Source organism: Aulostomus chinensis, chromosome 8 (assembly GCF_037954235.1).
Source record: "Aulostomus chinensis isolate RoL2024-O1b breed Wild chromosome 8, RoL_Achi_v1.0, whole genome shotgun sequence".
Classification (NCBI taxonomy): Eukaryota; Metazoa; Chordata; class Actinopteri; order Syngnathiformes; family Aulostomidae; genus Aulostomus; species Aulostomus chinensis.
Genome location: NC_141327.1, coordinates 12,498,337 through 12,518,037, shown reverse-complemented (window position 1 = coordinate 12,518,037; position 19,701 = coordinate 12,498,337). Strand labels below are relative to the sequence as shown.

Genomic DNA, 19,701 nt, shown 5'->3' with positions numbered 1-19,701 from the left:
AGATCACAAATCATGAGCAGGGCTTAAATATGTTACTCACTTAAGTTTATTTCGGGAGAAAAGGTAGATTGAGGATGATTGAACACTACGACCTTTTCCCCTGTGGCGTAAATAAATATGACCGTACAAAATCAGTTTCACCTCAGCGGTAAAATATCACTTCTGTCATTAAATCAATAACTTGAACTTGAATGTTTAGGTTTTGACACGTTTTCCCCTCCTCTGCCTATGTTGCGCAGACATGAACAAGCAGATATATATCCAGCTTGTCATGAAAAACAAACAAACAAACAAAAACACTGTCCGAAAGATCAGAAGTGATGATACTGCACGACTTTCCCAGGGAGGTCAAATCACCATCGTCATCTCCCAACACAAATCAGCACTGACAGTTCTACTGGTGCTCAAAGAAGCGATCCGTCTGCTATGATGAGGTAAAACAAACCACGAAAACAAGTACATGCACCTGACGTGTCACTACTAAGTGAAAACTATGATGTAATATTTCCTTCTCAGACTGTCCAGACCGCCGTCAGCTCATTTATCTGCAGAGTGCTGACCCGTAACACTCCTGTCTCCTCGTCCTTCCCTTTACTGCAAGTCACTTTTCTTCTCTTGTGTCATGAGGAGGCTCTAATGAATCAGCCTATTGAGCAGGACAGAACTGCGCACTGGCTCGACGCTGCCAAAATGTGTGTATGTGAGAGTACATTGCGGCCCAACTTTCCCAGCCTCCCACAACACAAAGCTGTCGTTTGTGGCCTCTCAGCACTACAAAAGCCCCACAGGCAACTGCAGTTGAAAGTAAATGTGTGCGAGTCAGTGTGCCTTTCACTTTCTCTTCATGCAGACCGTGCGTGTTTGACTAAGAATGTGCACATGTATGTTTATGAGCAACAGACTCAAAAGAATATTTGCATGACTTCATAGGTCTTCTTGTGTGTGTTTCTGCTCAAGATGTGGTCACGTACACACAGCCCGCGTCTTGGGACGCGCCTGATGATTACAAGTCACATCATGTGGCTCCAAACTGAGTCCACCACGAACTCAGCCACAAACTGATGGCGCGCAGACAGACGGCCATAAAACAGAATAGACACAACCACTGCAGGGTTATTTTCTTCTATCTTGACACAAGCAGAGTGCAACAAATCATATATGTCAGTAAAACACAAACTAAACACAGTACAAGCGCAATTAGGCACACACACAAACCAAACTCCTCCTCTGGCTGCTGTCAGGCCTGGTGACTCATCCAGAGGACAGCTGCTATTTATCAAGGAAACACCCATTCTGATTATAATCAAAACAGCTTTTAACAACAAATGAGTGTGTGTGTGTGTGTGACATTGGAAAGACTCCTTCTGATCCATATCAGTGTGAATGTGCGTCCCTGGAGGCCTGCACAGGCAGTGAGCAGAGTAGAAATTTGACTTTTCCCGATCTAGCCTCCGTCTAACCAGGCTGTTATCTTTCACCTCGTAACTAAACCAAACCAGATCCGCTCTGCTGCAACGAGTGTTTAGATTTATGAGAAAGGTCCAGACATATGTTTCTGCTAGCAACCTTTTCTCCAGGATGACCTAAATGAGATAAGAGCGGCGCAATACTGAAAAAAAAAAAAAAACTACATTCAATTAAAAATCAAACTTTAGACCACGTCTAGATTTCTACTAACAAAAATGGAAATTGAGTTTTTTAGATTGTTGATGCAACTTTAAAATTGTTGTATTTTCTGTTCATTTTAAAAACTCCTAGAATTGACAGAGGTCAAGAAGGAAATGTTGCAAGTTGACTTGAAGGATGGAAAAGGCTTTTTATCATTCGGTGTTTGCGTGGCTCATTTTGATCAGTGCATTTCAGAAAGATGAACATCAACAGCATGAGCCGAAACTAAAGAAGACGATAAACAAAGTTGTATTACATTGCGCTTTTATTTATTCACCATTGCAGGAGGGCCTCTCCCCTGTACTTTCTTAACCAGAACTATAATGAGCCAATGAGGTGTGTGTCGGTGGATACACACAATCTTATACTCAGGTTGTGTATTGAGCATTTCTTCAGCGTTCACTGTGATATCCCGACTTCTCTGTGAACACAATTGGCCTGCTCTTAAAAGTGAAGCAAGGTGGTGCTCAGTCAAGCACAAGCGTCATTACTTGTTTCAGACGGCGCGTATGATGTTTTCACACACACACTGCTTTTAATGGAACACCAGAAAACATTTGCTCCAAAGACCATGAAGATGCTGGTGTTTGGTCAATGGGGTTAAGTGCGAAGTGCTATTTTAAGGCAGTATCAGTCACATGAGCAGATGCTTGGCATTGAAATCTATCGATTCTGGAAAATGTGGAAAAACTGGTCGTCACTTCCTCACAGGTCAGCTTCACCTCAGATGGCTTCAGTGGATGCACGGTGCTCCCTTTTAGAAACGTAAAACATTCTCACACGTGTTCATCTGACGCATGTGGAGGTCTGTTTCTCCAAGTGAGAAGTGCTCACTTCTCCCAAGTTGAAATGTGTGCGCCACTGAAATAGCAACATGCCAAGTCTTGGTCCAGCCTGGATTATAAAGGGAATGACACGAGACATTCTGATTGGATTGATGTCACGCACAAAACACACCTTTAATAACCCAATAACTAGGTGTCTGATGACTGCCTCTTTGCATCGTGCACCATACTTTCTGCACTGATTGTACACTCTCTAAACACCAAAATGAAGCTGAACATACCACGAATGCACGACGCACACATGGCACCATCCGCCAACTGCCGGGCAACACTAATCACTTTAACAGGGCTCTATATGGTTAATTTGGTCAAGATAAAAGAAATGAAATCAAAGTCACACGAGTCCTGAATTACCACACAAACCATCCATGCCACCCTAACTGACATGGAAATTTGTTTACCATCAGAACTTGGCAGCAAATATCTTTCAACTTATCTGTGAGTGTTTTTATGGATGCAGCTTGTGAGAGTGGGTGTTCGCGCGCGTGTGTGTGTGTGTGTGTGTGTGTGTGCATGCGTGAGAGCAGAAGGATAAGAGCACATGTGAAGTTGTGCAGATGTTGAGGAGACGGCAGCCAACATCAATACCAAGTCGACTCGGCTTTTCAGGTCACAGAGCTGATGAGCTGTACCCAGGAAGCACACCAACATGCGTTTTCACCGGCAACACGCAGGTTTCCTCTCCAGCCAGGGAAGCTTTAGTCTCTTTGAAGTGACATTGATGCATAGCTAAAATGGGTTAATTTTGACCTTGCCATTAAGAATATACCTTTTCTTAAATGTTTGTATGCCGTGACTTGTGGGTATGAGCCCGCTATCTCAGGTTCATAGGTGTCGGGAGCAATTTATGATGGTGTTTGCTACCCAAAGAGCAGGCATATCTTGACAAGCCACAGAGGTAATACTCCTACGGTCCATTATAAAACTTAACGGCCACTATAACCTGGTGAATGACATCATCAGGGCGAGGCAGCCAGAGCCGGGCTGCATGCTGAAACATTTGGGAATGTCGTAAGATGTGGAGACTTCGAATGAGAGGAGAATGAGACGCTGTTTCTACTGCTGAGTAGAGGACAGAGAGAAAGAAGAGACATCGAAAAGGGAGGGAAGTGAAAAGATGAGGACAACAAAAAAGTAAAAAGTAAAGAAAAAGCAAGATGAGAAGAAATAAAATGATCTATGGGGAGTTTGGAGTTGAGCTGGTGGGATTGTAAATGGTTTAACAGTTTTATTTCTTGATTCTCTTCCCTTTTTTTCCCCTAGACTCGTCTTTTCAGAAGTCGTCACTGAGCAGATGCTAGTGAGACCCTGAGGAATGCCTGGTCTTCTCTTTCATCCTACCCCCTTGTTGTGGATTTGTTACCTGGTTACATGAGCTCAACTTTATGAGATGCAAAGTGGATTTACTCCTTCACTTTCAATCTCTTTCACTGGGTCGCTTGCGGGAATAACACACAAAGAGCAAAAGTACTATTAAAAAGTACTACATCAGCATAGTATAAAGCTGGGATGGAACATTCCAGGAAGCACAGCCAGCAGACAGGGCACAACATACTATACATATCAGTCCACCGGGCAGCTGAAGTCCAATATTCACTCTGGTTTGCTCGCCCTGAGAGCACCTGAAGTCTTGTTGGTGGCTGGTTTAGATGGAGGTAACGTGGAGTGTATTTCAGAGCCGGACCCGCTGGGTGGTGGTGAGAGGGAACCAAAACAGTGCAGTTGAGTTGAAAGAGGCTTATACGCTATATTGAAAACAGCAGTGTCATTGGATTTGGTGCAAAGGTCATTTAATCCACTGTTTACATGAAATTACTGACAGCTTCGAAGTCTGATAAGAAGCTAAAGGATTTACTCGATTCGTCGTTAGAAAATGTCAAGACTCCTAATAATGTCAAGGTAGTGTGTATTACTGCCGAAGCTCCATCAGTGCAGGATAAAGCAAATCACAGAAAGCACTATGAAACTCATTAGGGGATTAAATCAACAGCTGTTAATCCACTTTCTATTGTGGTGTAATTTATAAATGGAGCATTATGAGCTTAGCCAGATGGCTTAGCTGTCGCCTGCACTCTAAAATCGTCAAAATCACAACACTCTCCACTCCGCTGGGAATCCCTGTTGGTGATAACTCGTCTGGGAGAATGAGACCGTTTTTAAAACCAGATTAGATTTAGTTAGCGAACACCTTCATTAGGGCAATTTGAGATTTTCAACGTCAGGTAACGGGCCGGGACATCGGCCCATGTTCAAGGTTAGAAGAGGAATCAAAGCGGATGTTGAGCTCATTTGCTTCATGGAAACTGCATGAATATCGTACAATTAAAGAGATATCAACCTGTCGGAGCTTGAATCTTAAACCACTTGCATTATTTGAACAAAAAGCTAAGAATTGGAGAAGGTGAGGGGAGGAGCAGAGAGCGGCTGAGTAGAATCAGAGTGGAATCGGATCAGCCAATAGTAAAATTTGACTGCAGTAGTTATATTTCAACCAGTAGAGGGCAGTCACTGGATATATTGATACCATACTGTAAAGGATTTAAATACTTTGCACTAAAATGCAACTACTTATACCGAACCATTGGCCGAAAAAATGTGGTATTAGGGTTTGGCTATTCTAAATAAATCCAGAGAATACGCTTCTAAAATTACATTCAGTTACATTTTCACCTATATTTAGTGAGAATTTTATTCGAAATGTTCCACAATTTGATGGATATAATTAATGTGTAGGCTGCCTAACCAATTTATAGACGCTTCACTACTAATGGCTTCGATACTTGAAAGAAATGTTTATAAAACACAAGGACAAAAAGCACATTTCAAGTCCTGCGTGACATCATCGATAAGCACAAGCACATCAAAGCAGCCAAACTTGGGAGGTTTTGAAAGCTCCATCCAGGGATAAAGTACCCAGACTCTCGCCAGGCTTAGTCTGCAACAGCACTCGGAGAGGTATCTGACACATTACCAAACACGTCCGCAAGTAAGCCCACTTTGTTTTCTTTCACCTCCGGTGACCTTGTAAACCTAGAACCTGAAATATCTGCCAAACCGAAGGAGCAAGAGGACAAGAGATGGGAGACACAGGGCATAACAAATTGCACGGTGAGCTAAGAAATGAAAGGACTGCTATATAGACGAAAGCTACCTGAGGTGAGAAAGCAAGAAAGTGCTGCTGCAATGAACTACATCATCTGTGCAGACTTTATGTGAAAATGTATACGAGGGGAGAGCTTTGATAATCAAAGAGCAAATGCAGCATGGCTCCTGTGGCCTGAGCAGAAGAACCACTGGATCCTCATTGTGAAATCCTGAGACGCTGTCAGGGACTCCCACAGGTGCTGTACAAAAGGACTGGTAGGATTCTCTTCAAGAGAGGCAGTGGACTGCTGTGTGATACCAATTTCCCAGTGCACATCTGTCTAAGCCAGGGCTTTTCAGACCTGCCTTTCCTTTTATTCCCCTGTGGTGCATCACATTCAACATTATGAACAAAGACACCGCACTGAAAAAAGAAGTGACAGTTGTCAAAACAGCAGCGGCGCGTGTGCACATATACAATCTTTGGTAGCTGCGGTAAAAGAAGCCTGTGACTGAGTTTTTGTTCTTATTTTTTGTTCCAGGCTGTTTTTCAAGGTAAACACAGTCCCAACAAACTTGTAAGAGTCTGTTTGAACAAAGACAGAATTCATTTGTGGCTTTGATGACAGATGATACACAAGTAAACAGTAGTGGCGACAGACTGTCACTGCCATCGACACTGGAGCTCCACCCAGTTGTCATGTGGGCCTGAGACTGGAAGTGCAGGAGGCCGCTGTAAATTATTGTGTTCAAACCAGTTTTAAGTTCTCATCAATGCCAATTGGAGCAGAGCTGAAACATACGTGTGCCTGCTTCCGGGTCATTTTGCCTGGGACTGAACGCTGATTTAGGGCGGCACGGTGGTGCAGTGGTCAGCACTGTCCCCTCACAGCAAGAGGGTTCCTGGTTTGAGTCCCGGCTCCAGCACAGGATCTTTCTGAGTGGAGTCTCCATGTTCTCCCTGTTCCTGTGTGGGTTCTCTCTGGTACTCCAGCTTCCTCCCACAGTCCAAAGACATCAAGAGGGGACGAGGCTGATTGATACTCTAAATTGACTGTAGGTGTGACTGTGAGTGTGAATGGTTGTCTGTCTCTATGTGTTGGTCCTGTGATGGACTGGTGACCTGTCCAGGGTAAACCCTGCCTCTCGCCTGTAGGCTGCTGGGATAGGCTCCAGCCCCCCGAGACCCTTAACAGGATAAGAGGTAGAAAATGGATGGATGGATGCTGATTGAAGCTGTTCTTTGCAGAAAACTCACTTATAGGTGGGTATTAGCATGTTTTTTGGCCAGTGGGACAGAGCTTAATAAGATGGTCCACAAAGCATGTTTGAACAAAGACTGAGTTAAAAGTAAAATCAGAATAGTGCATGCAAGGACGGCGCTATTCTCCCTGGTTCCCCTCCTCCTAGAGCAGGCACACAAATCAACCAGAGGAGGCACTAGTGCAGTTACCATGACACATTCCATCAGCAGGCTTCCCACCTGCAGACCCAGCCAACTGTGTACAGACATCCAAACAAGCCAGAGGAAACACGAGGAACCAAACCAGTGACCCGCTATGTTGGTAGGCAACGCACCAGACCGCTGCTCTACCTGGGTGTCCCAGAACTGCTATATTTTATTCTATTGTAAAATCAACATGTTGCATCAAATGAGAAGAAATTTGAAACATTTCTGCACAATCTAAAATGAGAGATCTGACACGGATCAGTGTCTGTCACTGATACAAGACGCAGCTATTTACATCAGTATTTGACACAGATCTAAGATCAGTTTGAGATCAGTGCATCTCTAGAACATTTGCAGCAGCTGTCACATCCATCAGGAGATGGTGTCATGGTCGTTCTCACACACACACACACACACGCACGCACACACTTATATGTACACAGTATATGAATGAGAGGGTGTGAGGGGACTGCAGGACAGAGACAGGATAACGTCCAGCAGTAAAATGTCTGGCCAGGAGCAGTTTGTAATCTTACCCCTGAACAAAGCCCTGGTATTTATTAAAGTGCTTCGTGCTCTCTCCACACACACACTCTGCATCCCTGGGAAAACCATTGAGTTCGGCGGAGGCGTTTGGATGACAGACCCAAACTTTCCACCTCAGTCAACAACACCCCATCCGACACTTCCTTCATTCTTCTTCCCACCAACTGCAGTGTAAAATAATACTCCAAACAGAGGTGTGCTGTTGATGCAACCAACAGGTGGTTGAGAAGCTCATGCAGGAGTTGAAATGGTGTGTGCTGGTGCAGGAACTCTCACCTCTTAGTGGACTACTTCAGTTAAAGCCGTCCCCCCCAACTAGAATGAAAACAGAGACACAAATATCACTCGGTGCATCCAGTAAATCTCTGAGCCATTTGCGCATCTGTCTGAGGTGAAATGTCACATTTAGAAGCAGACTCATTCATTTGCTTAAACATGACTTAGTCTGTGAGTTCTTTTTAAGTCTGTCATACCAAAACACAAATTAGCCAGGAATGACTGAAATAAAAACCTGAAATGAAAGGACAGCGCCAACAGTATGAAGTCTATAAGCCTGAAACCTTTTCATTATCCTTGGAACTCTGTAATTCAGCATATTTGACACACTCAAGCATATAAATCTAATCAAAAAGAAGATATTTAATGTTAGTGAGTGCCTTTAATCTTTCAAAAACATTGAGATACTGTTACATTGAATGCCTAGAGAGTGTTATTATACATGGAGGCTAAACAGAAGGCTTCTTATTCTAAGATACAGCAGACTAACAGAGTATAGCCCACATGGTCTTCCTGCACTCTAACAATGCTACAGGAACCTGTGCCATCTTTAGATGTGGCTCGGCTACCACCCATGTGTGTTTATACTGGGAAATCACACGCAAGTCTCAACATGTGTGTTGGAGCAGTTTCCACAACATGGAGCGATCCGTGCCTTCCTCCTGTGCGCTGAGTGCTTGGTGTCCTGAGGGACCGGGTCTGCCCTCGATAGCCATCTATGTCGTCAGCATAAAAACACCAACTGTATCAACATGAGGGAGCGCGGCTCAGTAAGGGGACGTAAGGGCTACTGATACTGTGTGAGATGTGTTATTAGTGCAGAGGGTGATGTACCTGCATTCCACTGCAACTAGCCACTGGGAACTCTGAAAGTGGCCTCAACAGCACATCTAAATATTCAAAATGCTTGTGCTTACAACAATCTGTGCATCAATGTGTGATGAAGTGACCAATCTCATCTGAATCTCAGCAAAACATCCAACATCTGAATCTTGCATGAGCTTGTGTGGAGACGATTATGTAACTGCATCCGCACTGGCGGGAAAGGTTGCCTGTGTCTGGGAGTTGTACTGTAGAAAACCTGCGATCTGAACAACCCCAAATGGCAGGGCAGTTGCAGCTGAACGGGCCAGGATGAAAACCACCTGCTGAATCTGGATGTTTTTCGAGTCAATAAAGGAGAAGTGAGGACCTTTTTTCGCTTGGTTCTCCAACACGGAATCCAGCATGAACTGCTCGGCCTGATGTACGTACACTGGGGCAAACGTCAGTGTGGGATTCACTAGATTTTGCCACCTGTGCCGAGTGTTAAAGATCAGCTGAGACTGAATAAATATCCCATAAGGAAAGCGTTAAAGGAGTTTTGGGATGAATAAATCTCCCTTTCTCTTGATTTAGTGGTTCTACATTACTCACTTAAGTTTTCTCCATCATAGTACTGTAATTGCCAACTGTTTAGCAAGATGATGGCATTGGCAGGTCTTGATCTTTACAATGGGAGAAATGTTTAATTTGCCAGTTGCCATGTTTAATTTATTGATGTTTTCTCCCAGATATCTTTTGAGTCTTGGAAATTATTTGAATTTGCCAACAGTCAGGTTAGAGCCTTGTGGAATATGTAACATGTTCAAAATAAAAGCATATGTTGGATAAAAAATAAGTGTTCAATTTCTTTATTCAATGGGCATAGGCTATTAAATGTTTGGGGTCTATGTTAACTGTAAATATTAAAACAGAAAGATGTGCTTCAATGTACTGTAGCTAATATGTACCCTTATATATATATATATATATATATATATATATACACACACACACACACATACACATATATATATATACACACATCACAATACTGAACAGTGTAATCGCACATCACATGTTTTCCTGATGTCACCCAGCCCTACTCTCTACCTTTGCTCCAGAGGACGTGAAACAACCAAAGTTATCCTGCTACGAGTCATGAACTAAGACAAACACTGGACTTGACACAATCTTTTTTTTTCCTCTCGCCGTGATGATGAGAGACAACCAGTACAGTTACATAACAACCGCTACTGCTGACCGCTGCGGTGGCCTCCCTGATTTGTTGGATGTGACTGTCCTACTCCACAGCGTAGTCCACCTTTAGCCTCATTATATAAATTCACACAGATTCAGAGCGACGCTATTATTGCTTCAACCTGACAGAGAAAGGGGAGGTCACTTCAGAGCATCCCCTGGTTCTGCACTTGATTCAGATGAGTCGACTTTTCTTGTTGTCCCTGCAGTTACATGTGCAAAATGGAACAACACAGACCAAAATTGTACCAGCGCACTTCCTGCCATGATGCATAACAGGTACAGTTGAAATGGAAGGTCATATCTAGCCTTTATTGATCAAAATAGAATTCTATGTTTTATGACGAACTGAAGCAACAGAGAAACACCCTCCGTGTAGAACCCCAACATAGTGAGCGTCCCTGTTCTCTGCTGTGCTCTCTCAGCTCTCGTTATCCGTGTTGAGTCCTGGCAGTCGGCCACGCTACAAAGAGTCTCCGAGCACATCAACCAGACAGCTGTATTAACAGGAAGAGCCTCAGCGAAGGATGAGTTCAGACAAAGTACATGACACAACAAGCCTCCCATTAAACACTCACTTTTGTTTTCATATGTTTTATTAATAATGACAACTTGAAAAAGGAGATACTTTATTAATTCCTGCGGGCAACACTCCTCGTTGGGGAGGTCAGGGGTGAGGCTCGGTTATACTGCAACACCTTCAGACTAGAAGGCACCACTCATTTAAAAATCACCTGATCTCCCTGTTCATCCACATATGACTTCAGATTAGTTCTGCTTCGAGCCAGAGGCCACATCAGTATAGGGTAATGTAATGCACTGCTTTTATTTGATTCTAAACTTGATTTAAACCCAACTATCAATCACATTCTGACACAATAATGAAAACATGGCTTCACCCTTGGCACTGGTATATCATTTTTGTGGATATTTCCTCATCACTGTCTCCCCCATAGATAGAAAACTTAAATGCCCTCACACATCCAACAGAAACCGTCACGGTTTTCCTCCTGCTGCTGGTTTTAGACTCCTTCGGTTCTTATATCCTCTCTAATAACGTGTATCTAGTCGGGTCTGGACCAGTTTGGGCTTGCCCTGCAGTTCTGGGTCATTCCCCCTTTGGACCAAAATGACTCATGAGAGTCTGCTGTAACAGGTAACTGTCAGAAACCACAAAACAAAGCCAGATGATAACATACGATTTATGGGCCGTAAAGCATTACTACGATCCAGGTTTTCATCAGACATTGCAAATACAGTAGCAGTGCCTAACCAGCTGGGATGAAGTATTTTAAGATTTTTTTTTTTAAACCGCGACACAGAAATAGCAAACTCATTTTAAGGAACAACTCTCAAGCGTGCAGTTGAGAGTCTATGACATTGGTAGTAGAGACACAGCTGTGTGTCGTTATTCTCTGAATCAAAGAGCCTCTCAGTAGCAGAGCTCTTTTATTGGCCGAGCCAGACCAGGCCTTCCCGGTGCTTGAAACTGTATTGATACTGAAATTGTATTACTATAACTTAAGGTGGACCAACCTTTAAAATGGACCACATAAACCATTTTCATCACTGCATGAGTGGCTTGTTTTCTGCTTTCATTTTTCTCTCTCCCTATTGTCTTGTCTCAGAGGCCATGAAATGGATTTTTCCAGAACAGAAAAACTTTACTTTAAGACACAACCTTGCACTCCTTTTGACCACAGGAAGGATGACATCATCACCCATCCAACTTGTCCACAACAATTGCTCTTGAAACACCACACGGTGTCATCGGCCCATAAAGGCCGCAGAAGTGTGGCACTTGAGGATATCACATGGCGGCCGTGAGCTACGTGTTGTGTTTGTCTAACTTCGCAACTGAAACATATCAGTGACCGTCCTGGAAAGACGGAACAAAGGATGGGTCCTATCCAGTTATTTCCTCTCTGAGGTAAAGGAAATACAGCCTTCCCTTTCTTCCCATCCCGCGACAAGAGTCCGAGAGATGTGACATGACACCACACATCCACACATGTGACGGTGTATCTCTCCCTGACCCGGTCCAGATACATCCTTAGTGGAAAGTGTGTGTGCATGCAGGTCTCCATTTGGAAGGGGAACCTGATACACACATGAACATATTTTTTTCTACACATATCTGAAATAGGGAGAACAGATAACTGTCCACAGGCACAAATGCAAGGTGCTCGCCCCCCCAAATGTCACTTAAGTATGTTAGGGTGGATCTTTCTTTGAGATGAAGGGTCATGTTGTCATCTGACTTCACAGGATATAATGCAACATTGGCTCTTGAGTAACTGGTGCAGATAGAGAACTCTGGGTGTGACGGCAGTCCACCCTCCACAGCTTTGTCATCTCTGCTCTGCAGTTGCTTGAGAATTTAAAAAAAACAAGAGAGAGAGAGAAAGAGCGAGAGAGAGAGAGAGAGAGAAAACCTGGTTACATCAACTGTTAACACTCAAAACACAAAAACATGCCAATTTCTGTCCTGTGCACACACATGCTGCAGTGCAGACGCACACACACTCCAACTGCTCCACGATGCTCAGGGGGCCTCTGGGGCAACTGAGCCGAATGCAACATGCGTCACTAATAACGCCCATTGGCCCTCCAGCATAGATGAGGCAGAGCCACGTCAACAACAGCAGTGTAAAGCGTAATTATTCCTGCAAATACAGTTGAGGGGTTTGTCTAGCAGAAACACCGACCTCCATCTGTTGGAACACAGCTGAGACTCAGAGGTTTTGAGATCTTCATCCCCCTGCAGGTCTGACTCTAGGACTACATTTATAGAAAGTTTCAGAGAACAAAAGGGGCTCTGAGTTCACAAATGATGTGTTTATTTGTTCCACCTGACAGATGGAGTGATTACGGTGTAGTATTAGAGGCTCAGAAGGTGATAATAAGTCCAGGCAGCCTTTCACAACAATGGTGTTACTACAGCATTTTAACAGTTGCCTTTTCTTAAAAATTTCAATTGATAACCTCAAGCACTTGAGCTTCACGCTGTCAGAAGACCAGTAGCTGCTTTGAATCAACAACAGTTGAATCCAACGACAGTTTAAAACCTGAGGCAGAGCAAAAAAATAAATAAAAACAGTAATCACAACTCAACGTCCAATCCACGCGGTCCATCATCTCAGCATCCCACATGACTAAACTCAGTCGGAGCTGAAGAGGCTTTTCAGATGAGCAGCAAAATGTCAAGCAAGTCCAGTTGCCCTCATACATCTCTGTTATGACCCTGGTCTCCAGGAAGTCTAGACACAACACGGAGAGTGACTTCGCCACTATTTCCCACATAAAGAAAGCGCAATAGGCTGCACAATAAGAGCTCAAATACACAGAAACAGTTGACTGGTTTGAATAAGCACCTAATACAAAAAAGACACCATTTAGCACAAAACTTTTCCCTCACAAATTAAAACAAACATCTCTCTAATGTTAAGCCAGAGGAAAATAAATCAGCCATGGGGTCGGAGATCTCGTGCCATCACACCCTCCACCATTCGGTTGTGTCCTGTACCTTTAAATACACAATGGCTGCCAGTGTCAGCATGCTACAACACACATAAATTAATCATTAAGCACTGACCTTTGGGAGGCACAAAAGCTGAACCTCAGTCATGACTTTAGCATCTCAGATATCAAATAAAAAGAACTGGCTCATCAATATTGTTGAGTAAGATGATGAAGATTCATAACACACCATCCACACCCACACACACACACACACACACACACACACACACACACCACATGGAAAAAACAAAACAAAACACCAAACAAATTAGAGCCATCGCTAATGAAAACAACAACTGCAGAGACAAAACATCAAGGCCAGACTTGGCGATGCTGACTCAGCACTTTCTGGCAGCAAGGATGAGAAACGCCATCTCGAACACAAGCTGACCCAGTTAAATAAGAGAGGAGCACAACAACAGTACATACCAACAGCAACACCAAGATTCAGATGCCAGCCAAAGTCACTGCAGCCAGCTGGGATTTGTCACTGTATGATGTGACAATACCATAGTGCGCGCGTGTGTGTGTGTGTGTGTGTTCACAGACAGGAAATGTGACATGGGTGTGTCACTAAAAGTGTGGCCGATGATGTGGTAAATGTAAATGTTGGGTCAGAGAGGCAATAAAATGTGACAACAAGAGTTCACGATGGCCGTAATTACCACATTTTCACTACATGGTTAGTGCAACAAAAAGAATTTGCTAAACTTGAAAACAATAATGCTATCGGTCAAATTAATATTTACATGTTTGGGTTTAATCGCCATTATGGAACGATTACCCTCAACATTCCAGTCTAGTGAGTTACCTCTGCAACAAGGTTTACTGTGTTTTATTAACTTGTTATTCATAATCTTTACAAATGGTTAAACATCATACGTGTTGTCAATACCAGTACAGTGAGACATTAAGGTTTATGTATAACACACACACACACACACACACACACACACACACACACACACACACACACACACACACACACTTCTCATTACCATTTGCTGTAAAAAATTGAATTTTCCACTCAATAATAGAATTTCTGGAGGTTGGATGTAAGTCAATTCTGGCAAACACAGTGGCTAAAAGGGCAAACCTTTTTTCTCTCACAGTGACCAGAATGTTTTTCTTTAGCCCTGACATCAACATGTTCATAGATAGTAATGCAAAACACACACACACACACACACACAGTGATAGATCTTTCTCACTCATTGAAATTCACTCAGATCGAACAAAGCAAACTGTCCGAGCTGCAGAGAATAAATTGTGTGTTGCTCAGTAGGGCTTTTATAAAACAGCCAGGAACACACACACACACACACACACACACACACACACACACACACACACACACACACACAGGCTCATGAATACGAACCCCACTGCTACACTTCTATTGGTCCTTTGCCAGTAAATATTTCAAATGACAGTCAGTTGTTTGAGTAGAATAGGTGACCTGGAAGATTACTAATCTAATCTCCATATTAATGCAGAGACATCCTTGGGGCACAGTAATGGGGAGGGTCCCTGCTGCCAGCACTCACAGTGGCTGCACCCTCACTCATGTTTGGCAAGCACCATCCCATGTCTGTGTGATTTTCTGCTCATAAGAACAGGATTATACGGCTATCGACAATCAAATCGATGATTAAAAAAGAATCAAACCTTTGCGGGGTTTACGTCACAAGAAAAGAATTAATAGATTGTTTTGGTTATATAATCAGTACCATCTGATTTTAAACGACCACATCATTTCCACATGAGGGATTTGATGATTCTCAGCTCACATCTGCATTTGTTCACAGACACTGACAAGAAAATCAGCATGTTGGTTCTCATGTTTTGTGCCCACGCCTTCAAGTTCCGTCGTCAGCAGGAGTCAACATTCCCATATCAGCCCTCGAGTGTCTGACCCTCAGAGAGACACTTTAATAAAGTGATGGCTGCTGAGATTAAAAGAGCCACTGTCTGCCCAAAAAACTAATTTGGCCCAAAACATGGTGCCTCTCCTTCACCCATAGTCAAAGGCTGACCCCATTGCCATGGTAACTTCACTCTAAATATCTGTTTAAATGCCCTCTCCCTACATGGGAAGATCCACTGCTGTCAGGCGCTGACACACTGCCAGGACCCCCCTACCACACACACACACACACACACACACACACACACACACAATACATCAACCAGTAATTTCCATCCATCCATCCATTTTCTTCTGCTTATCCTTTTAAGGGTCACGGGGGGCTGGAGCCTATCCCAGCAGCCTTCAGGTGAGAGGCGGGGTTCACCCTGGACAGGTCACCAGTCCATCACAGGACCAACACATAGAGACAGACAACCATTCACACTCACAGTCACACCTACGGTCAATTTAGAGTATCAATCAGCCTCGTCCTCTCTTGATGTCTTTGGACTGTGGGAGGAAGCTGGAGTACCAGAGAGAACCCACACAGGAACAGGGAGAACATGGAGACTCCACACAGAAAGATCCTGTGATGGAGCCGGGACTCGAACCTGGAACCTTCTTGCTGCGAGGCGACAGTGCTGACCACTGCACCACCGTGCAGCCTTAAACCAGTGATTTATAACATAATTTAGAGGGGAGAGTAACACACATTTGCTGAATGATAAGATGCCCCTGTTTGTAAAAGCCACACACACACACAGACACTGCGTGTGTCAACACACACACACAACACAGAAATGGACACATCCACAAAAATAAAGACTAAAGTTTGGCAGATAAAACAACTCGCGATCTGCTCAGGTAATCTTTTTCCCCCATTAAGACACACAATTGTCATAATGCTCAATGGCATGTGACGGTGAAGCATAGGAGCAGCAGGTGCTGTAATAAATAACAAGTCAACAAAAGCTTTATTAAAAAGCTTTATTAAGTTTTGCCTCACTTGCAGAGCCAGACATTCACCCAGTAAGCTCACAAGGGCCTCGCCCTCCCCTTGGGTCCAAGCAGGTGTCTGTTTCAATTGCAACGAGAGGATGAAACAAAAACTGTCCCCATGGTCATGAAAAACCACAATGAGAAATTCTTAAGTGCTTAGAACCGAAGAAACCTCTTGGATGAGAGGCGAACCATCTTCAAGCAAACCGAAACGAGTCTAGTTGCCTTCAACATACCACGAACTCCACGACTGAGGATATTCACCGGCACCATGAGAAAGCTGTCCCTGAGGTCTCATGAGCCCCTCCTGAACCCCTGACTCATAACAAGACAGCTGAATATAGGAGTTTTTGTCACATATAACTCAGAACCCTGGGAGCTACGGTGACAATCAGATAAACCTCTTGTTGTCTCATCTCCAAGTTTGCCATCGGTGAACAACGCTAACATTAATTTGATGTGCCAGGTTAGCTTGCAGTGCATCTCTCGTCTCAGTGTCTTGTTTACCAGACACGTCCGTTGACTGTCCTCTCTGATTAAGAGCCTGATAAAAGTGACAGTGATAAACAGAGCTTCCCATCATTCCTCTGAAGAGCATTCCCTGACTGGTGGTGACGGTGGAAGAATGCCGTCTTACACACAGTTTAAAAATCTCATGGCTGGTAAACTAAATTGCGATTTTGTCCTGGATAGAGGTGTTGCAATCCTTCCTCTACAGTCATTTCTTCTGTTTTGCTTCCCCTAATTTGTCACCCATCTGTATGGACCGACACACTTCCCCAGGTTTGACAGAATCATCTGTATTCCACGGCAGGCTGGATGTTTTCAATAATTCATCCGTTCACTTGTGTATAAAAAACTTATTTTAACCCCACCCCGCTGAGACCTTTGGCTCTGGCAGCCAAACAACTGTGGAATCCAAACATTCATCACGTGTCACATCAAACAAACTCAAGGTCGATTTTATACTGCAAAAATAACAAGACCCTAGTCATTGTGCATTTCCTAGGTAAAGGTCCCTCGTGCTGAAGTGCGCACAATTATCCCCGTTGGTTTGAGTCACCTCAGCACCGTCATCGTCAGCCAGCTTTCATACCTTAAAGTGTGACCAAAGCCAGATGTACAGGCTGGAATAGCAAAATGAATGACAGGTGAAGTCAAAACCCAGAGAGACAAGAAAATCCAAGATAATAAAACTAGGCCTGCTTGCACACAAACATACACTTCCTCCAACAAAGAGAAAACATTGAAGTCCAAGACTCAATCAATTTGCAGCATGTAGAGCGAGTGGAGCCACATGTTTTTCCTCTAGCAGAGCAGGATGAGGTAATGATGAAGTCATCTCTGTCCTCTGGACAAGTTCAGATTTACTGGGCCGTACACACTTGAAATGGCTTGGGGCTCAACAACATGCATTTCCATTTAAGGGGTGCGAAGCTTGTAGAAAAGCATTAACTTAACTTTCGGAGGGTATCAAGAACAGGAAATAAGTGAAGGTGCAGCATGGGAGCAAGCTACTTGATCCTTCGGTACACACCTGTCACAGCAGAAGTTCCCCTTTCAGTACTTTTAACCCACAATTTTCACCTCCACAAATGGTCGAGGAGGTAAAGTTTGTCTGATTGTTTGGCTGTTACGCAAAGAACAATGTCCTAGAATTTCACCAAACCTTTGAGGGGTTTAGCACGGACCAAGACTGATGGCATTAAACTCCAAAAATGTCACCAAACAAGTCTTACTGAGGATGCATCACTAACAATCGCCAGCTTTTGCCAAACTGTTACGGTATCATTTCATCAATGAGGAGGTCAGTCCATTCCTCCAACTTCCTTCAGTTTGTTATGGATTTTAGTGTTCGTCCTGCTTAGAGGAGCTTCTGGGTTTTTTGACAGTCCTATGCCTCCACAATGTGGCACCGGTCGCAGTGACTTTTGACGATCAAAATATTTTCAGTTACTCCTTGAGACTGAATTGAAGTTTGAGATGAATTTAAAGAAATTCCCTAAAAAGCGTTAGAGAGACATCGCATGAACAAAAAAATGGGATGTACGACAGAACCCAAAAACGCACAGCCTCCAGCCGTAAGGGCCGAACAACCATCTGTCTTCTACAGTTGCGAGCAGCGATGGACAAGAAAGGGAATTCCATCCCACTTCCACAAAAGTACTCCTGCCCCGTCCCAGTCCATGAGGAATGTCCATTCCCTTTCCTGTGTTGTTTCAAGGGGTGATAAAGAAATCTAAATTTTGGATTTAATGTCCTCACCATCCATTCATCTTTTTGTTCCACTGCTTTGTTTTCTACTCCTGTCATTCACACAATTTTTTTCCAAAATAATGCAAATTTCCTACCCAAAATAAATCCAAAGGACAAGAGTACATACTGATTCAATTTGTTGACAGCTGCAGGATGTCCTCACTGCTAGTCTAAACGAATACAGCCAGCCAAGATGCATCAATATAAATGAACGCTCATTAAAAACATTCCTTTGGAAGCTAATGGGCCCCAAAAGACATCCAGAGGGAACTGTTCTATTAATGTAGTTTTCATTTCAAGCATGAGAAACAATCAATGTTCCCCCTCCTGGTATCAGGAGTCTGAAAACTCACCATCTCTCCTCCCTGTTGTCAGTCCCGAAGTAACAGCAACAATCAGCATGAACTTACGGGCAACACAAGAGGGAAAATAAATATGGACTACGTTTGCTCTCTTAGTACGTTTTGTCATTGCCTTAAGTTAAATAACTCCCTTATAGAAAGTCCCTGAAGCGATTCAACAAGGAGTAGATCAGATGGAGAGGAATTATGTTTTCCGGTCCACATGGTAAACAATCAGTATTTTTTTAATACGTTGCAGAACAAATGAAAGGAGAAAGAACAGAAATGGAAAAAAAAAACACAATGTCAGGATAACAATTATCAGATTGGTCTGTTTTGTTTTTGTTTTAATGTTTGACAGCCAAACCTAAATGGATATCCTCAGAGACTTATTTGGGTTTGAGCAACATCCAAGACCCCGCAGTGTTGAGAAGCTGCTGGGGGGGCAGCAGGAGGAAGAGGTGGGGAGATTTTTGATATGTAGAGCCTGGAGGGTTGATGCGAAGAAAGAGAGTGAGTTGAAGAGAAAAATAAATAAATAAATAAACAAACAAATAAATAAAAGGGAAAAAGGCGGGAAAGGAAAGCAAGGTGACAGACGGTTGACTGTTGATATGAATAAAGCTGTTACCAAAGACCTGCACCTGTGTGAACATACAGCATTGACCTGCAGGACGCATCGCAGACAGGGTTCAGACATGTTTGTACCCGTAGATTTTCATGGCTATTCATTCTCTGAAACAT

The 19,701-nt window shown here is 43.4% G+C and overlaps 1 protein-coding gene across 2 annotated transcripts in view; it reads right to left on the bottom strand.

Moving 5' to 3' along the window:
• add3a (adducin 3 (gamma) a) overlaps window positions 1–19,701 on the bottom strand; it is a 104,477-nt gene that overhangs the window by 80,649 nt on the left and 4,127 nt on the right. The window contains exon 2 of one of the 2 annotated variants that reach the window (XM_086211026.1): window positions 7,870–7,908. The exons of the other annotated variant lie outside the window; for it this stretch is intronic. The gene's annotated coding sequence lies outside the window, so the exon portion shown is untranslated. The remainder of the gene's footprint in view (window positions 1–7,869; window positions 7,909–19,701) is intronic. 2 annotated transcript variants of the gene reach the window in all.